Source organism: Globicephala melas, chromosome 2, assembly GCF_963455315.2.
Source record: "Globicephala melas chromosome 2, mGloMel1.2, whole genome shotgun sequence".
NCBI lineage: Eukaryota > Metazoa > Chordata > Mammalia > Artiodactyla > Delphinidae > Globicephala > Globicephala melas.
Genome location: NC_083315.2, coordinates 81,037,377 through 81,054,355, shown reverse-complemented (window position 1 = coordinate 81,054,355; position 16,979 = coordinate 81,037,377). Strand labels below are relative to the sequence as shown.

Sequence of the window (16,979 nt, the reverse complement as noted above, 5' to 3'; positions counted from 1 at the left end):
GTAGTTCAAAGGGACTTTTGCTGTATCCTTGGGTGGAAATATTCCCCTTTTAGAAGCAAGGTCCTCTGACCCTGCAGGGTTCTGAATCGCAGGAACAGGAAGCATAAATTTCCCATTGGGTCATTAGGAATAATGATAAGCAGGTTTATTCGTACTTCCATAGTTTGCTTCTCAGACCCATGTATTCTTCCTGTTGGGGACACAGCACCAAATAAAGATCTTTGATTCAATGTGTTTAATGTATCCAGGGGGATGGCACTCACAGAGCATTGCATCTCAGCTAACACGTCAGCCATACCTTCAGCATGGCACCCCAATACTCTGTCAGGCCAGAAGCTTCAGGGTGTTGCAGTAAGTGATACAACCAGCAGATACCATTGTCATGGGTCCACTCTCACATCTTTTTACTGTAAATTGGGTCCCCTGGTCTGATGCAATGTTATGTGAAGTCCTCTGCTGGTGGATCAAATATTGTTTAAGCCCAGAGTGAGGCCTGAAGATAAGACTTTTAAATCCTTACCCAGGGCTTCCCTGGTGGCACAGTGGTTGAGAGTCCGCCTGCCGACGCAGGGGACACGGGTTCGTGCCCCGGTCTGGGAAGATCCCACATGCCGCGGAGCGGCTGGGCCCGTGAGCCATGGCTGCTGAGCCTGCGCGTCCAAAGCCTGTGCTCCACAACGGGAGAGGCCGCAACAGTGAGAGGCCCGCGTACCGCTAAAAAAAAAAAAAAAAAAAATCCTTACCCAGAATATTTGTCCATTCCTGTCAGAACGAAACATTCTACCTTTCAGTCAACTTGCCACCAACTTGTTGGTTGGGCTCCTTGAGGAATGGTGCCATATCAGGAGCTCAGCATTGATCTCTTTTGCTGTCAAGGTAGACACTTGGCAGAGGCGATAACTGATAAGTGGGAACCCATGCTAATGGGCCCAGGATAGCCTCAATGTCTGCCACATGGCCACTTTCTTCAAGTATCCATTGTGCCAGAAATGGTGTGGTCATTGACCAAGGAGGAATCAACTGGCTGAGTCATTTTATATTGAAGGATTTACAACTGCCATTTTGCCTTCTTTTCCATATGCCATAGCTTTTTTGCTCCTCTATTCCTATATTTTGCCATCTTTTGTGTTAAAAAGATATTTTCCAATGTAACATTTTAATTTCCCTGTCATATATATATTTGAGTTATTAGTGGTTGCTGGGATTATGATTAACATCTTAATTTATAACAATGTTGTTCAGATTAATACCAACTTAATTTCAATACTATTCAAAAACTTTGCTCCCAAATAGTTCCATTCCCTACACCCTCTTTGTTTTCTTTTGCTTGTACAAACCGATTAGTACCCTTATTGGCTGCCCATCTATTTTTCAGCAAGTGACACAATGTTTTATTAATTATCTCCATAACTCTGCAGGTCAGGGGCCCCTGGTTGCCACTTTGATCTTGCTGCTTATTATCATAATTGCATCCACATGGTTTCTGACACGTGTGTGACGCCACCTGGTTCAATTATTTCTGGGTTGTATTAACTCCATTGCTAATAAGGAAGTCAGTTTTATAACAGCATCGCCTACCATCATCAGTCCAGCCTGCAAAAGAGAGCCGCTACTGAACTTCATAGTGATTCTGGTGCCCTTTCACCAGCACATTCTTTATTGTTTTGGTAGATGGTGTATCCTCCAGGTCCTCCTATGGAAGAGTCATCTGGTGGGTTTTCTGGCCTGACATAGTATAGCTATACCAACATGCCCACTTCCCTGTGTCCTTTTTCAAAAATTGCGATAGTATTACATACATAAAATTCACCATTTTGAAGTGCACAACTTATAGGTTTTTAGTATGTTCACAAGGTTGGGCAACCATCACCACAAACAATTTTAGAGTAGTTTCATCACCCCAAAATGAAACCCTGTGTCAGTTAGCAGTCATTCCTTATTCTCCCTACTGACAGCCCCTGGAAACCACTAATTTACTTTATGTCTCTATGAATTTGCCTACTCTGGACATATCATTAAATGGAAGCACACAATATGTGTGGCATTTTGTCTGCCTTCTCTCACTTAGCATAATGTTTTCAAGGTTCACCCATGTTGTAGCATATATCAGTCTCATTCCTTTTTTTTTTTTTGCGGCACGTGGGCCCCTCACCGTTGCAGCCTCTCCCATTGCGGGACGCACAGGCTCAGCGGCCATGGCCCACGGGCCCAGTCGCTCCATGGCACGCGGGATCCTCCCGGACCGGGGCACGAACCTGTGCCCCCTGCATCGACAGGCAGACTCCCAACCACTGCGCCACCAGGGAAGCCCTCTCATTCCTTTTTGTAACTGAACAGTATTCCATTGTACAGGTATAGCAAATTTCATTTACCCATTCATCAGTTGATGAACATTTGGGTTGTTTCCCCCTTTTGGTTATTATGAATAATGCTCCCTTAAACATTTGTGTACAAATTTTTGTGTGGCCGTTATGTTTTCATTTCTTTGGGGAATATACATAGGAGTGGAATTGCTGGGTCAAATGGTAACTTTATGCTTAACTTTTTCAGCAGTTGTCACACCGTTTTCCAAATTGGCTGCACCATTTTACCTTCCCAGCAGCAATGTATGAGGGTTCCAATTTCCCCACAACCTCACCAACACTTCTTTTTCTTTCTTTTCAAAAATTTTTTATTATAGTCATTCTATTGGTGTGAAGTGGTATCTTATTGTGGTTTTGATTTACATTTCTGTAATGACTACTGATATTGAACATATTTTCATATGCTTGTTATCCATCTGTATATCTTTTTTAAAGAAATGACTATTCAAAAAAAAAGAAATGACTATTCAAATCTTTTGTCTATTTTAAAATTGGGTTATTTGTCATTACTGTTAAGTTTACATATATATATATAAATTCTGGATTCTAGACTGTTATCAGAATATGATTTGCAAATATTTTCTCCAATTCTGTAGGTTGTCTTTGACTTTCTTGGTGGTGTCCTTTGAAGCACAAAAGCTTTTAATTTTGATGAAGTGCAACTTTGGTTGACTGTGTTTTGTGTCATGTCTAACAAACCATTGCCTGATACAAGGTCACAAAAATTCACACTTACTTTTTTCTAAGAGTTTTACAGTGTTAGCTCTTACATTTAAGACTATGATTCATTTTAAGTTAATTTTTGTGTATTTTGGGAGATAAGTGTCCAAACTCTTTCTTTTGCATGTGGATAGCACCATTTGCTGGAAAAAACGATTCTTTCTTCATAGTATTTTTTTGGCATTCTTGTTGAAAATCCACTGCCCATAAATGTGTAGGTTTATTTCTGGACCCTCAATTCTATTCCCTTGATCTACATGTCTATCCTTATACCAGTACCACACTGTTTTTATAGCTTTGTAGTCAGTTTTGAAACTGGGAATTGAACCCTCCACCTTTGTTCTTTTTCAAAATTGTTTTGGTTTTCGAGGTCCCTGACATTTCCATATGAATTTTTGGATCCGTTTGTTAATTTCTGCAAAACAGCCAGCTGGGATTTTGATAGGGATTACCTTGAATCTACAGATCAATTTGGAGATTAATCTTCCAATAAATGAACATGGAATATCTTTCCATTAATTTAGGTCTTCTTCCATTTCCTTCAACAAAGTTTTGTAGTCTTCAATGTATATGTCTTATTAAATTTACTCCTAGGTATTTTATTATTTTTGATTTCCCTTAGTGTTTTAATCCTTTCCTCTACCATCTGCCAAGACATTTATGGCATTTTGATATCTCTTAGCATGGGTCATCACTTTTTCCATGCTTCATAGGAGCCATCTTACTAGTAAGTTTGCACCAATTCCTGGGGTCTTTTGACAGAGTATAAATCTTATATTTTGGGAGAATGTACCCAAATTGTTTTTGAATCTTATGTTCTATCCCCCTTGATCAAGTACCCTCAGAATCTAGTCCCATGTGTATTCCCCCACCTCCTGCAATCCATGCTGGTTAAATCTTTTCACTCCTTTGGGATATGGTTTCTTTCCTCCCCTCTCAGGCCTAGCATGCCCCCAGCTGGATTATGCTGCCACTTAACCCTAGTTATAGATTTAGTGGACAGGAGGATTGGTGGGGGACGATCCTGAGGAGACACATGTTGTATTGCAGGAAGAGGCCCTGGCATTGTCTCAAGTTAGGGGCGTGTATGGCTCTTAGTAGAAAAGGGTGGCTCACTTCTGCAGGCTCAGAGGATCAAAAGGAACCTGGGAATATAAGATATTGGGGGGCATCAATTCAAATGTCTCCATCCCATGTGTCAGGGTCTCATTCTTTCCCAACAACAGCCCTGTCCTTGGATTAGGAGACCTAGTTTATTAGTAGTTTAACCTTCTTTGGAGCTTGGCCACACTGATGATTTAGTGTGGTCTGGTCCTCAGCCTTCTCTGCACTCCCTCTGCAGGTTATGAAAGCCTCTTTACCAAAGAGACCCTCTGGCTTTCATACTTGGCTTTCAGTTGCCTGTTAGCCACTCTCTTAGCTTTTTGTTTTCTTCTCCTAGAGCTTTAATAGAGCTAAGCAATAACCATCCAATCCCACTGTCCTTATAGTTACTATTTTCTCCATATATGGTATCAACTAATACATTCTCTTTCACTAGTATACTATCCCAATTCACCACTGGTGAAAGTGTTAGTAACTGTACTGTTACCTTATGCCAAGGACTATCCGTGCTCCATCCATCACCAGTGATGAGGTCCTCATACCAGCCGGGTAGTGATCCAGCTTCAAAACCCCATCTTATCATCTGCTTTCTTGATCTCTCCTGGCTCCAACTGTGGCAGTTTGGGTTTTCCAGGAAGCAGACTCTGAGACAGACTTTAGTGTTCAGGATAATTATGAAGGCGAGCTCTTGAGATCCATGTCTATGGGTTGGAGGAAAGAAAACAGAATTGGGCAGAGGAAGATGTTGATCTGAGATACAGGCTGATAAACTCAACTAACCCCATTGGGAGCTCTTGAGCAGAAATGGCCCATTGAAGTTGCCCTGCACAGGGCCAAAATAGCCAGGCCGCTCTATCCTTCCCTTGATCAGTCCTTGGATTTGGGCCACCTGGGAAAGGGGCATCTCCTTGGGCAAGGTAGCTCTCTGCAGATGAGGCCAACCCTGAAGGGAATGACAGTGGACAGATGCTTGTTGACCTCACAGTTGAGCAACAAGTCCTTCCATGAAGGGTATCTGGTCAATGCATCTCAATTTCCACCACAGATGTCATGCCAGCAACTTACTCTCAAATTAGTCAGTTAAAAAAAAGTTCATTATGCTATGTGTACAACTTTTCTGTAAGTTTTAATACTTTCAAAATTTAAAAAAACTTTAAAAAAATGAACATGCTTACATAAATTAAATGTGACTTAGGAAACACCTAGAAAAAAGCCTTCTGTTGCTGCTACAAAGAAAGAGGAATGGTGTTGAAAGATGAAAATTCATTTGAATGAGTAAAATATGGATCACCAGAAGAGTTAGTGGGAGGTAAGAATGAAAAGACAAGTTGAGGCTTCATCCTTGCTGATACAACATACTTCAGAATAGGGCGATAACAGAAAATGCCTATTTCATCACAGCTAGACCTGCCTTTAATTTCATCTCACCTCTTCTGAGTAGGTAAAGCCTCTTCCAGATTATCTTTAATTGTTACTGTTTCCTATCTCCCTCTTCCTTTTGCTCCTTTCCTCTCCAAGGCCATCATGGAACTTGGAATGTGAAGATGTGAGTCTTTGCTCAGCTTCCCATACTGGGATGAAGATTATTTTTAAAATTAATCTCTGAGTCACAGAGGGAGGAGGGAAAGAATCATTTTAATCTCTTCCTTTTCCCTCCTTCATAACCTGCTGTACAGCTAAATCATTTTTTTAAATCTGTCTTTTTTCCTCTTCTCCAAGAATCACTTGCCTTTTATATTTCCTTTGGAAACAGTATTTATAAACCTTCAGAAGCTTCTAAAACTGGAAGAAATTTTTCTTTGCTGAATGGGCCACCAGCTAAAGGAGATTTCCGTAAGCTGCTTTCATGTAAGTAAATCTATTTCTTATAATACTGATTGTTGGGATCTGAGAAGTTATATACAGTTCCTCCTCCTCCCCTTCTCACTATGCCATCAGCTATACCCTGTCTGAACTTTCCCTTCGTCTCTCCTGGGCTGCATAGAAGACACTCCTGTTTTCTGTGGGAGATGCAGGCAGAGACTCTTCTGGCCTTCTACCTTTGCAGCATGCTACGGCATGTCTCATGTTTCACTATTTGACCACAATTCTTTGAGGGATAAATAAGCATAGAAACAGTGAAAGCTACATTTAAAAAAAAAAAAAGTGTTTACAAATTTACATACTAAACGTTGAAGAAAAGCCCTACTTAACTAAGTTACTCAGAAAATGGGGACAAAGTTCTATGTTGGGTAAAGTAGGCACTTAAAGAATATCTGTGGAATGAATTGAATGAAAGAGAGAGCTGCCTTAACTTTAGGAAACCGTGGTTTAAACAGGCAAGCTTCTGGGTGGAGATATTAATAGCACCACTTATTTATACAGTCGTTTAGCATTTTCAGAGTGCTTTCACACACATTATCTCATGAAATCCTTGGAACAAACCTGCAAGGGAGGAGAGGCATTTTTATGATAAGATTAAATGACTTGCCTGTACCCTAACAAGTGGCAGAACTGGTGCCAGTATGCAGGTCTGCTGACTACTGTTGGTTCCCCAATACCAGATGGATTTTTCTGATTTCAGAGTAGAGTCCTCAAGGATTACTGCTAGGGGACTTACTTAAAACTTTTCATAGACTGTTTGAAAGTGGGCTCATATAAGAAAAGTCACAGGGGCTTCCCTGGTGGCGCAGTGGTTGAGAGTCCGCCTGCCGATGCAGGGGACACGGGTTCATGCCCCGGTCCGGGAGGATCCCACATGCCGTGGAGCGGCTGGGCCCATGGGCCATGGCTGCTGAGCCTGCGTGTCCAGAGTCTGTGCTCCGCAATGGGAGAGGCCACAACAGTGAGAGGCCCGCATAACGCAAAAAAAAAAAGAAAAGTCACTAGGCTGAGGTGTCCTTAAGCTTTCCAGAGTAGTAAACACCAAGCAGATCAATCTAAATTGAAGATAAATAAACAAGGCTATGTGAGTGGACAGAAGTATGGCAAATTAGTTTCATTCTGTACTGATTTTGGATAATGCATTTAGGTTGTTAGTCTGAAGGACACTTGAAAGATGAGCTTGGAGCTATGTTTTATTTCAAGAAAAAGAACCATGAGTTATTGTTGACTGTTTCTTAAAGTCATATAGCAATAATTTCCAAGTTCTTAGCCTCCTTGCTAAAAACATGGAAAACAAAACTGAAAGCACTGTTTTGTCCTATATTCAACAAAATGATAATGAAGCTATACCTGGGGTCAAGCATCTAATTCTGCCCCAAAACCTTAAAAAAGAGCCTAGTCAGTATACCAGGTGAGAGAAAAGAGCAACTAAAATAATCAAACAGATTCCCTAAGAAGAAAGTTGCTTTAAAAATAGGAGTAAAGGGCTTCCCTGGTGGCGCAGTTGTTGAGTCCGCCTGCCGATGCAGGGAACATGGGTTCGTGCCCCGGTCCGGGAAGATCCCACATGCCGCGGAGTGGCTAGGCCCGTGAGCCATGGCCGCTGAGCCTGCACGTCCGGAGCCTGTGCTCCGCAAGGGGAGAGGCCACAACAGTGAGAGGCCCGCGTACTGCAAAAAAAAAAAAAAAAAAGGAGTAAATAAGTGGATATTTGGAGGAAACTCTTATTTACCTTTCTGAAGTTTATGTCATAGAGGTCAATTATAATATTCAAAAACACTTCGTTTTCAACAAACATTTTATTGGGAGGACACTATATTCAGATACTATGCCCCACACTAGAGTTTACAGTAACACATAGAATTCACAGCCATTGTCAGAGAATACCAGACCAGACGAATCTTTTGTCCAACTCAGCACAGCTTTTCTTGTGTTCTTTATGAATTGGCATCTGGTTTATAGTGCAGTCTCTTGGGTTTGGTTGGTATGTGTTGGTTGCTAGAGACCAATCAACCATGGTGAACCTGCAATCAAGTTCTTCAAGCTGCAAATCTTTAGGACTGGACTCTTCATACCACCCAGAGAATAAAGTGAAGTTATTACTATTACTAACCTTCTCGTTAATGTTGAGTTGTTTATCTGGGTCTTACAGACACCATCCTTCTCTGTGTTCTCAGCATTTCTCCTGAGCTAAGAAAATAAAGATAGTTCCTGTATGACTGAGTTATGTTCCCAAAAGTTGACTTCTTAGTTGTTTGAAACTGAAAATGCATTTTCCCCAGAGAAACAATGTGACAAATACTGGTAGGTCCTCAGGCTGACTGTTAGAAGCCCATTTAGGCCACAAGCAGCTTGATTATGAGAGGATGAGAACTGTGACCTACAGCATTGTTTCCATGGGAAAATGTGCCCCAGCAGCAGAATACGGACTTCCTTCCTCCCCCACTTCCTACCTCCATGAGCAGAAGCCAGTGTGTTTACTACAGGAAATGCAGCTCCTGCCTGAGGGCAGCTGGGCACTGCAGCAGCCTTGGATGCCTGGTCCATGGGGCAGAGATACTCTCTCACCTCTCCTGACCTAACCCTGTCAGTGAAGACAGTGGGGTCAGGTGTGGAGTCTTTCCCTGATCCACCATCTCCGGAGCAGGGCTGTTGGGATTCTTTGGGGGGGTGGGGTGGGGGGTTCAAAGCTGGCTACATAATTTCTGGGGCCTCTTATTCAAAAAGTAGAAAAAAAATGGATGGAGCTAAAGGTACCAAAATATAAAGCCTTTTCCCTTTCTTCTGGTCTCTCTCTCTTGACTTATGGTGTTTAATTTAGATAGTCAATAATCATAACTAATATTTTAAGTAAGGAAAAATTAAAAATTTAAGTTGTCAGCATGACTTTTATAATTAATTTTTATATTGTAAGATGCAAATAGAGTTTGAAATACAAATATGAGTATTTAACTCCTATGTGAAATCACCAAAATGACACAATTTCTATGTTGCAGCTCCTACATGCATATATATTTTGTTCTCACCAGAGCAGTGGAAAAGACTGCAGAAAACTAACTTAACGATTATTATTTCATTTCTTGATACACACATTCAACCAACAGTCTCTACCTTTGACTTACTGAGGAGTAAATAAGGGCTGAAAGGACAAAAGAAATGTTTTGGCCTAGGCTGTTGGCTAATATGGGGAAGTAACGCAAGAAAGGATGCAATAGGGTTCCTTGATCATTTGTGCTTCCTAGAACTCCACTGCCTTCTTTCTGCGTTTGAAGCAAGTTCTGGTTCCAGTGGAAAGCATGGCCTCTCAGAGCTATCAGCACCCCCAGTTACTCAGTTGTAGATGTAACAAACCTTATACTCACTTGCTTTGTTTCACTGAACTCCAATGCCTTTTGGGTCCACCAGAATTCTGTGCTTATGGGGCCCTAAGAAAGCTATATGTGAATGGGGTGGCAAGGAACAGTGGACACCCATTGCGCCTCTCTTCTGCTCACATGCATACTCTATTGTCCCATCCAAATGCACTACAAAACATGAGTTCAAAGATAAACTTATTAGGAATTTCAAGATGGCAATAGGAGAGTATTAAACCAAGCATGGGGTGTTTCTGAGCGTGTGGTCCTGCATAATGCCCTGGATATGGGGTGGGGTGGAGGCCAAAGGTGGGGGAGGTCTGTGGTAGCCTAGGGTAGGAATTCACAGGGATAGAGCTACACAGGATGGGCAGATGGATCTTAAGCCTCCTGAGGGTCTGGCCATTTCCCTTTCAGAATACCACTCCTAGGGTATTGCTAGAAACAGTGAAGGCTTCAGTCAAGACTCCAGAGGTGGGACTTCCCTGGTGGCGCAGTGGTTAAGAATCCACCTGCCAATGCAGGGGACACGGGTTTGATCCCTGGTCTGGGAATATCCCATATGCTGCGGAGCAACTAAGCCCGTGCGCTACAACTACTGAGCCTGCTCTCTAGAGCCTACAAGCCACAACTACTGAGCCCATGTGCTGAAACTACTGAAGCCCGTGTGCCTAGAGCCTGTGTCCTGCAACTAGAGAAGCCACCACAATGAGAAGCCCGTGCACCACAATGAAGAATAGCCCCTGCTCGCCAAAACTAGAGGAAGCCCGAGCACAGCAACAAAGACCCAATGCAGCCATAAACAAACAAACAAACAAACAAAAGACTCAAGGTGGGTACTGGTCTCTGGGGATGACATCTTCAGGGAAGTTTCTTCCAGTGGTGGTAACTGCCAGCTGGCAAAATATGTCAAATAGAAGGAGATCACATTGTGGAAGGTAGACCTACTGCACCATATTATATACTGGTTGATAACTTGAGCACTCAGAATAACCAATGTAAACACACCTTCAGCATGTTTACTTAGAGTTAACAGATAGTGATTACCTTCTTCCCCAAATGACAGATAGCTTGACTATTTTGGAGTACAAAAAGGAGGGGAAATGACCTTGTGTACTGAAAGCTGCTTTGCCCCCACAACTCAAAATATTTATCACTCTGTGGATGGGCTATGGAACACCTTGTCTAATCTTTTATTTGCATTGGTCATGTGCTGGAGGCCCAGGTTGTTCTCAAAAACTGAGGATGTTTATAGAAGACTGTGGTCTCAAGCGTTCAAGTTTCAAAAATACGGACTATCTCCAGAACTCAGGAGCATCTGTTCTCCTTACGCTAATGGGGCTCTCAAGATAGGAGGAGGATGGACAGAGTGAAAATAAGAAAACCTTTGGACCATATTTCCCTAAAGCCAAGAGTGTCACCATCTCTCTGCTCCTCTTAAAAAGTATGCGTGTAGGTGTGTGTATGGCAGGCGGGAGCTACAACTATTGTATTAGTCGTTTAATTCTACCATTTCTACAAATTTATCCGACTTCCACAAAATACTGACTTTCAAGGCAGATAAATTACAGGGAGGATCCTTTGATTACTTGCTATTTTTGTAAAATTACCCCAATAGGTATTTCCCAGTACATTTACATATTTAGTTATATAACCATTGTTCAAAAAGAAAGTGAAGGGACTTCCCTGGTGGTGAGGTGGTTAAGAACCCGCCTGCCAGTGCAGGACACGGGAAGATCCTGTCCGGCAAGATCCCACGTGCCTCGGAGCCTGTGCGCCACAACTACTGAGCCTGCACTCTAGAGCTCGCGCGGAGAAGCATGTGCGCCGCAATGAACAGTTGCCCCTGCTCGCCGCAACTAGAGAAAGCTCGTGCACAGCAACGAAGACCCACGCAGCCAAAAATAAATAAATAAATAAATAAAAAGTACGTGTACAGATTGTTTCAGAGATTTTGTTACAAGGAAAGCCAGGTTTTGTCTAAAAAATTTAAGTAGTTTATTGCAGCTTTCCTACAAAATCCTATTTACCATAGCCTAAGAGAATGAAATAATGTTTACAAAGTGTTTACCTGAAACACGTTACTTGATAAATGCTATTACCATTCTCCCAAGGAGTAAGCTCTTTGCTGCCCCATCACGTTAAATGTAGGACCCTTGATCTTCCTTTACAGGTGTCTCTCGCTTCAAAAAACCTTCATGTGATCTGCCTCTCATTGAACTTTAGATACAGCTTCACTGGATCTTGACTGAAAACATTCTCTTCATAATCTTTAACTACAGTCAATCCTCATTATTCGCAGATTGCTTGCGAATTTGCCTACTTGCTAAAATTTATTTGGAACCCGTAAATCAATACTCACAGCATTTCTGACATGCAGAGTGGTGAAAAAATTGTTGCCCTCTGTGTATGTTCCCACTGAGGTTGAACGAGGCAACACTCTGCCTTCTTGTTTCAACTCTCACATTATAAACAAATGTCCTTTCTGTGGTCTAGTTAGCACCATGTTTTTTGCATTTTTTGCTTTTTTGTTGGTGATTTAGCTGTTTAAAATGGTCCCCAAGCATAGTTCTGATGTGCTGGCTATAAATGTAAGAAAGCTGTGATATGCCTTTCGGAGAAAGTATGTGTTAGATAAGCTTCATTCAGCATGAGTTACAGTGCTATTGGTCAGAGTTCAATGTTAATGAATCAACAACATATATTAAATAAGATGTCTTTAAAGAAGCACACATAAAACAAGGTTATGTATTGACTGGTTGGTGAAAACATGACCAGAGGTTTGCAGGAAAGTAATCCTGTATTTCCCTTAGAAGCAATGGTTCAGCAGTTACTAATTCAGTGCTCAAAGTGACTTTACAGAACATAACTACCACAAACAACAAGAATCAACTGTACTTGGCAACCAATTTCTTCAGTGGAAAGTTCTTTTGTTTACAAATCAAATTACAATGTGTTCTTTTAGAAACCATGTCTAGGAATGCAATCATTTTAAATTGAGAGTATAAACATCAACACATAGAAGCTTCTATCAATAGTTAGAGAAGACCTCGGATGTTATCACCTCTTTGCAGGTCCCTCCTCCCCCCAGCAATTTCTTTTATAGCATCCCTGACAGGTGGCCATTGTTTTCTGACTGAATGCTTCCAGTGATGTAGCGCTCTTCACCAGGAGGTCCTGTCCACTGTAGCTCAGTTCCAATATCCAAAACTGTCCTTTCTTACACTGATTCAAAATCTTTCTCTCTGTAATAGCCCTCCTGGTGGTCTTAGATTTGAACTCCAGTGCAACATGGAATAAATCTACTCTCTTCTCTGCATAACAACCCTTCAGCAAATTGCTTTTCTGCACGTTAAGCAGACCCAATTCCCTCATCTTTTCTTCAGAGAAAAAATGGTTTCCACACTCTTCCTAGATGTCTCTTCCTAATGAATTCTGATTTGTTATGCAAGGTAGCTCTTTTTATGTGGTATCTATATTTGAACACATGAGTTCAGAAATCCTGAGCTGAATAGCATAGGTCTGGTGCCCCCGTGAACTGAACACTGTTTTGCATTAACACAGTCTACATTTTGTTAGTTGTTCGGTGACAGCTCACACTGCATGAATATCTGTAACTTATAGTTACATTATCAGGTCAAGCTGTTCCCCAAATCCTGGCCCCTTTCAAATGATTTTTCTGAACAAAGATACTACACTTTGTATTTATTGCAGCCAAATGTCATCTTCTTTAAAAGAAAAATCATGATTTTGAATAACTATTCTGTCATCATATTCTGATCTGAGTTCTATATCTTCCTCAAATTTGATATCTTAACTCAAAACATTGATAAAAATATTGCTCAGGTCTGGACAAAGGAGGACAAATCTGCATTGCTCTTCTTGAGAATTTGAGGCCTCAAGATTAATGTCACTCCAGTAATTAGCACTCTTTGAATCAATTCTCTGCAATTATCTAAACCCATATTTCTCAATCTTATCCACAAAAGTGTCTTGACTTTTTGAAATGACCAACATCTTTGTTTAGTAATGTAATAATCCTATCAAGAAAGGAAGTGGTATTTCTTTGTCATGATTTACTTGACAAGAATCCATGATGACTCCTATTAACTGTTATATTTTCCCTAACATATCATGTTCAATGATTTACATTAGAAAATTTCCAGGAATTGGCATCAAGCTTAGTGGTCTTATTTCTAAAATCCGCTTTTCCCTTCATCTTGAAAATCAAGATATTGACAGTTTATTTTCATGGGAAGATGGTCATCAGAATGGAAAAAGATAAAATAAGTAGTCTAATGAGGGAATTTAAACTCAAATAGGCAAAATGGGAGCAACTGGGTAATTCAAGACTTTCCCCTCATGGAGTCCAGTTGATCTGGCTCCAAGAATATCACTTGTATTGTCATCCCCATTCTGTGCCCAATCGAGACACATTCTCTCACTTTCTCTCATGCTTAAACCAGAGTTTGGATTGGGTTTTCTGCCACTGTAACAAAAAGAATTCTGACTTATACAGGAAAGGGCTCCTTAAAGGACATTAGAGTATTGTTACCAGTGTAAAGCAGACTGGATACAGAGCAGAAAACAACAATGGATCCTCCTGCCCTCTTCCTGTTGCCAACCTCTTGCTCATCTAATCTACCCTTCCCATTCATAGCAGAATTATGACTCTAAAATACTAGGTGAATCATCTAAATTCCTCTCCTTCTGCCTTTAGCATAAATCCAAAAGTTCTGGCATCCAAATAAGGCTTTCTCAACTGGTGCTAACTTGCCTTCATTCCCCCAGGCCTGTAAGACTTTTTACCAAAGTGTGCCCAGCACATTCATGACTTTGTACACTCTGCCCTCTCATCCTGAAATTTCTTTTTTCCTCATACTTCCTGATGGAATCAAGCCCAGCTCAAATGCTCTGTCTTCTTGTTGGAACTTTCCTGATGTTCCCAGTCCTTTATGAATTGTTCCTTCCAACAAGAGCAGGTAATTTGCATCTCTGTTCAGGACGCACTAATCTCAAGCTGCCTTATGGTGTACTTTACCTGTTCCTTTCCTGCATTCTTCCACTACAACAGTGGCTTTCAAACTCTTTTTAACAATAACATAGCTCATAGCAATAATGAGCAATAAACAGTGCCACTGTAATCCAACTGGCACATTTATAGATACCTTATAGTTCAACAATTTTAAGAAGTACTTCCTCCATTTTAATATCTCTGAGATCAGGATGTAGCAATAGGGTATCATTATTTTGATAGTTTTCGCTTTCTTCATAGTACATAAAATAACGGTCTGTCATAATTGATGACATTTTAGATTTGTTGGAATATGATACATAACCAAAACAAAAGTTTCACAAAAGTGTTTACCCTTTGTTATAGACTATGGTCTCTAGTTTGGTTTTATTTTCTCTATTTCATTAAGAAAAAAATGCAGATCATAATCCACCAAAATGATTTCACTGTGTATGGCAGTTTGAAAAACTGAGAACTTAAGACTACTTACAGCCGCACAATAGGATTAAGAACTAAAACCGACTACCTCAACATGACTTTACAACCCTAACATCTGCATAAACATGACTTCAATCCCAAGAAATTCTTGTCTGAAAAAATGAAGTTGCAAGTAACTTTATTGCAGTTTCAAGAACTTCCTCAAAGTCCATTTGACTGAACAACAGACTACAACCGACCTAGCCTTCATCAGGGTAAACAGCCCCTTCTCAACAAAATTACTCTTGCGTTTATCAAACCATTGTTGACTTTTCTAGGTTTGCTTCAAAACTCTCTCCCTCCTTGTGTCTACTAATCCTAAAAGATTATATAACAAATTTAGTCCCATCTCAATCATGCTTTCATTGAAAGACCTGTCTTAAATTAATCCTGACCCTCTGAAACCATCCCACTCTTGACCTCCCTCTTTGAGATGCTACTAAGACTCTGTCAACACAGTGGTTTCTCTTACCTCCTGTAATACATTTGTCTTTGCTTGATCAACAGGTTATTTTGGTGGTCTTTGACGGAAGTTAAGAGCTGACACATTATAACCTCCTTGAGCGAAGGCACAGTACTTATCCTGTACCCCCTCCTCCTAGTGATCAAACATTGATGGATGGGGGAGGAAAAGATGTCTTAGGAATCTCAGGGGAGCCTAGAGCAGGGGCTGCAGGGATGTACAATGGTCACAGGGAAGGAGCTCTTGTTGCAGAAAGGCTGCATCCAGAAATAAGAAATCCTGTGGTTAGGACAACCTTCCCCTTTCTCTTGGTTTTGTCTACTCACTGTGCCCTCCACACCTGGTATTCAGATGGTATTGTTTTAAATATAAAAAATATAAAACATTCAAACTCCATCCCAACCACTTAATTTCAAGCCACTATGTTACCTTTGAAGTGGTCTTTGCCTCGTGCTTGAAGCTTCAGGATGCGCATAATAATGGATAAAGGGCTGCCAAACGTTTGGTTCTCATCAGGAATGGTGAATAAGTCATTGAAAAAATATGTTGACCTGCGTCTCTAATTTTATAAATACCTACATACAATTCACATAAACACTAGATGGCTTCTCGGATTCAGTAAGCCATGATGGATAAAATAAGCTTGTTTTTCGTCCAAGTGAGCCCAAGAAGGCACCAATCTACGTTTCCCACTTATCTCACAGTACATTCCTGCTCAAATTCTACACTTCCCTCAAACTGGCCTAGTCCCAGTTCCTGCAACAAGCCAGGTGCTCTCCTCTTCCCTGTCTTTGCTCATTCTGTTCCCTCCGAAGGAACAGCCATCCTCTCACCTCCTCTGGTTTCATGGGCTCCTCATTTAGCTGAAAGGTCACCAGTGGCAACCTCATTTAGAAGCCTTCCTTAGCACCTGACCTTTAACGGTTTGCCTTGTTCGATGGCTGCTGTTTTCTAGCCCATATATCTTCGGGTCCATCCTCCCAGTTCCCCGGAGACGGGGACAATGGCCTATTCCTCTAGGTTGTCCAGTACCTTGCACGTAGTAGGTACGCAGTAAACGCTCGCAAAGAGTTTGGTCATTTCGCCCTCTAATGCTGGGGCACGTAGAGCGAACAGGGCCCGTCTGTTTACCTCCGCGCCAGCCCCCCGGCCTGGCCCAGTCCAGCCCACCCCACCCCACCCCACCCCACGCGAGACGCCTGACGAGCCCGCGTGCCTCTCCTGCAGCCCCTGCACCACGCGGAACCCAAACACCGACGTTGGAAATTCCGGCGCCGGCCGGCGCGCGGGGCTGGTCTGGGGCAGGGGCGGGGGCGGGGGCACCCGTGGAGTGAGCCTGTGACGTGAGAGGGCGTGGCTCCTGGAAACCCCGCCCCCTTCCTCGCCCTCTCTCGCGGGTCGGGGTTACATGGCGGCGACTGCGGCAAAGCGAGAGCCTCGGAGACGCCGCTGCCGCCAGCACAGCCGGAGACCTGAGCCGACACAGGGGGCTGTCCGTGGGCCCCGCACTCCCTCGATGAGTCGGAGAAGTCCCGTGAGTATGTGTGTGTACGTGTGCAGGGCGCGCCGGCGGGGCTGCTCGGGAGGGCGCCGCGGCGGGCCCGGCGGCGGCGGCGGCGGAG

The 16,979-nt window shown here is 42.2% G+C and overlaps 2 protein-coding genes across 12 annotated transcripts in view; one reads left to right on the top strand and one right to left on the bottom strand.

Moving 5' to 3' along the window:
• Nucleotides 1–16,523, bottom strand: part of LEO1 (LEO1 homolog, Paf1/RNA polymerase II complex component) — an 81,699-nt gene extending 65,176 nt beyond the window's left edge. For 5 of the 11 annotated variants that reach the window (XM_060294254.2, XM_060294253.2, XM_060294252.2 and 2 more), the window contains exons 1-3: nt 15,787–16,512; nt 4,675–7,720; nt 521–714 (exon numbers count right to left, since the gene is read on the bottom strand). The gene's annotated coding sequence lies outside the window, so the exon portion shown is untranslated. Of the gene's footprint in view, nt 1–520; nt 715–4,674; nt 7,721–15,786 lie in introns of all 11 variants that reach the window. The other 6 variants (XM_060294248.2, XM_070044920.1, XM_060294249.1 and 3 more) reach the window with 6 other exon arrangements.
• Nucleotides 16,524–16,727: 204 nt separating this feature from the next.
• Nucleotides 16,728–16,979, top strand: part of MAPK6 (mitogen-activated protein kinase 6) — a 35,837-nt gene continuing 35,585 nt past the window's right edge. Inside the window, exon 1 of the mRNA XM_030850356.2 lies at nt 16,728–16,891. The gene's annotated coding sequence lies outside the window, so the exon portion shown is untranslated. The remainder of the gene's footprint in view (nt 16,892–16,979) is intronic.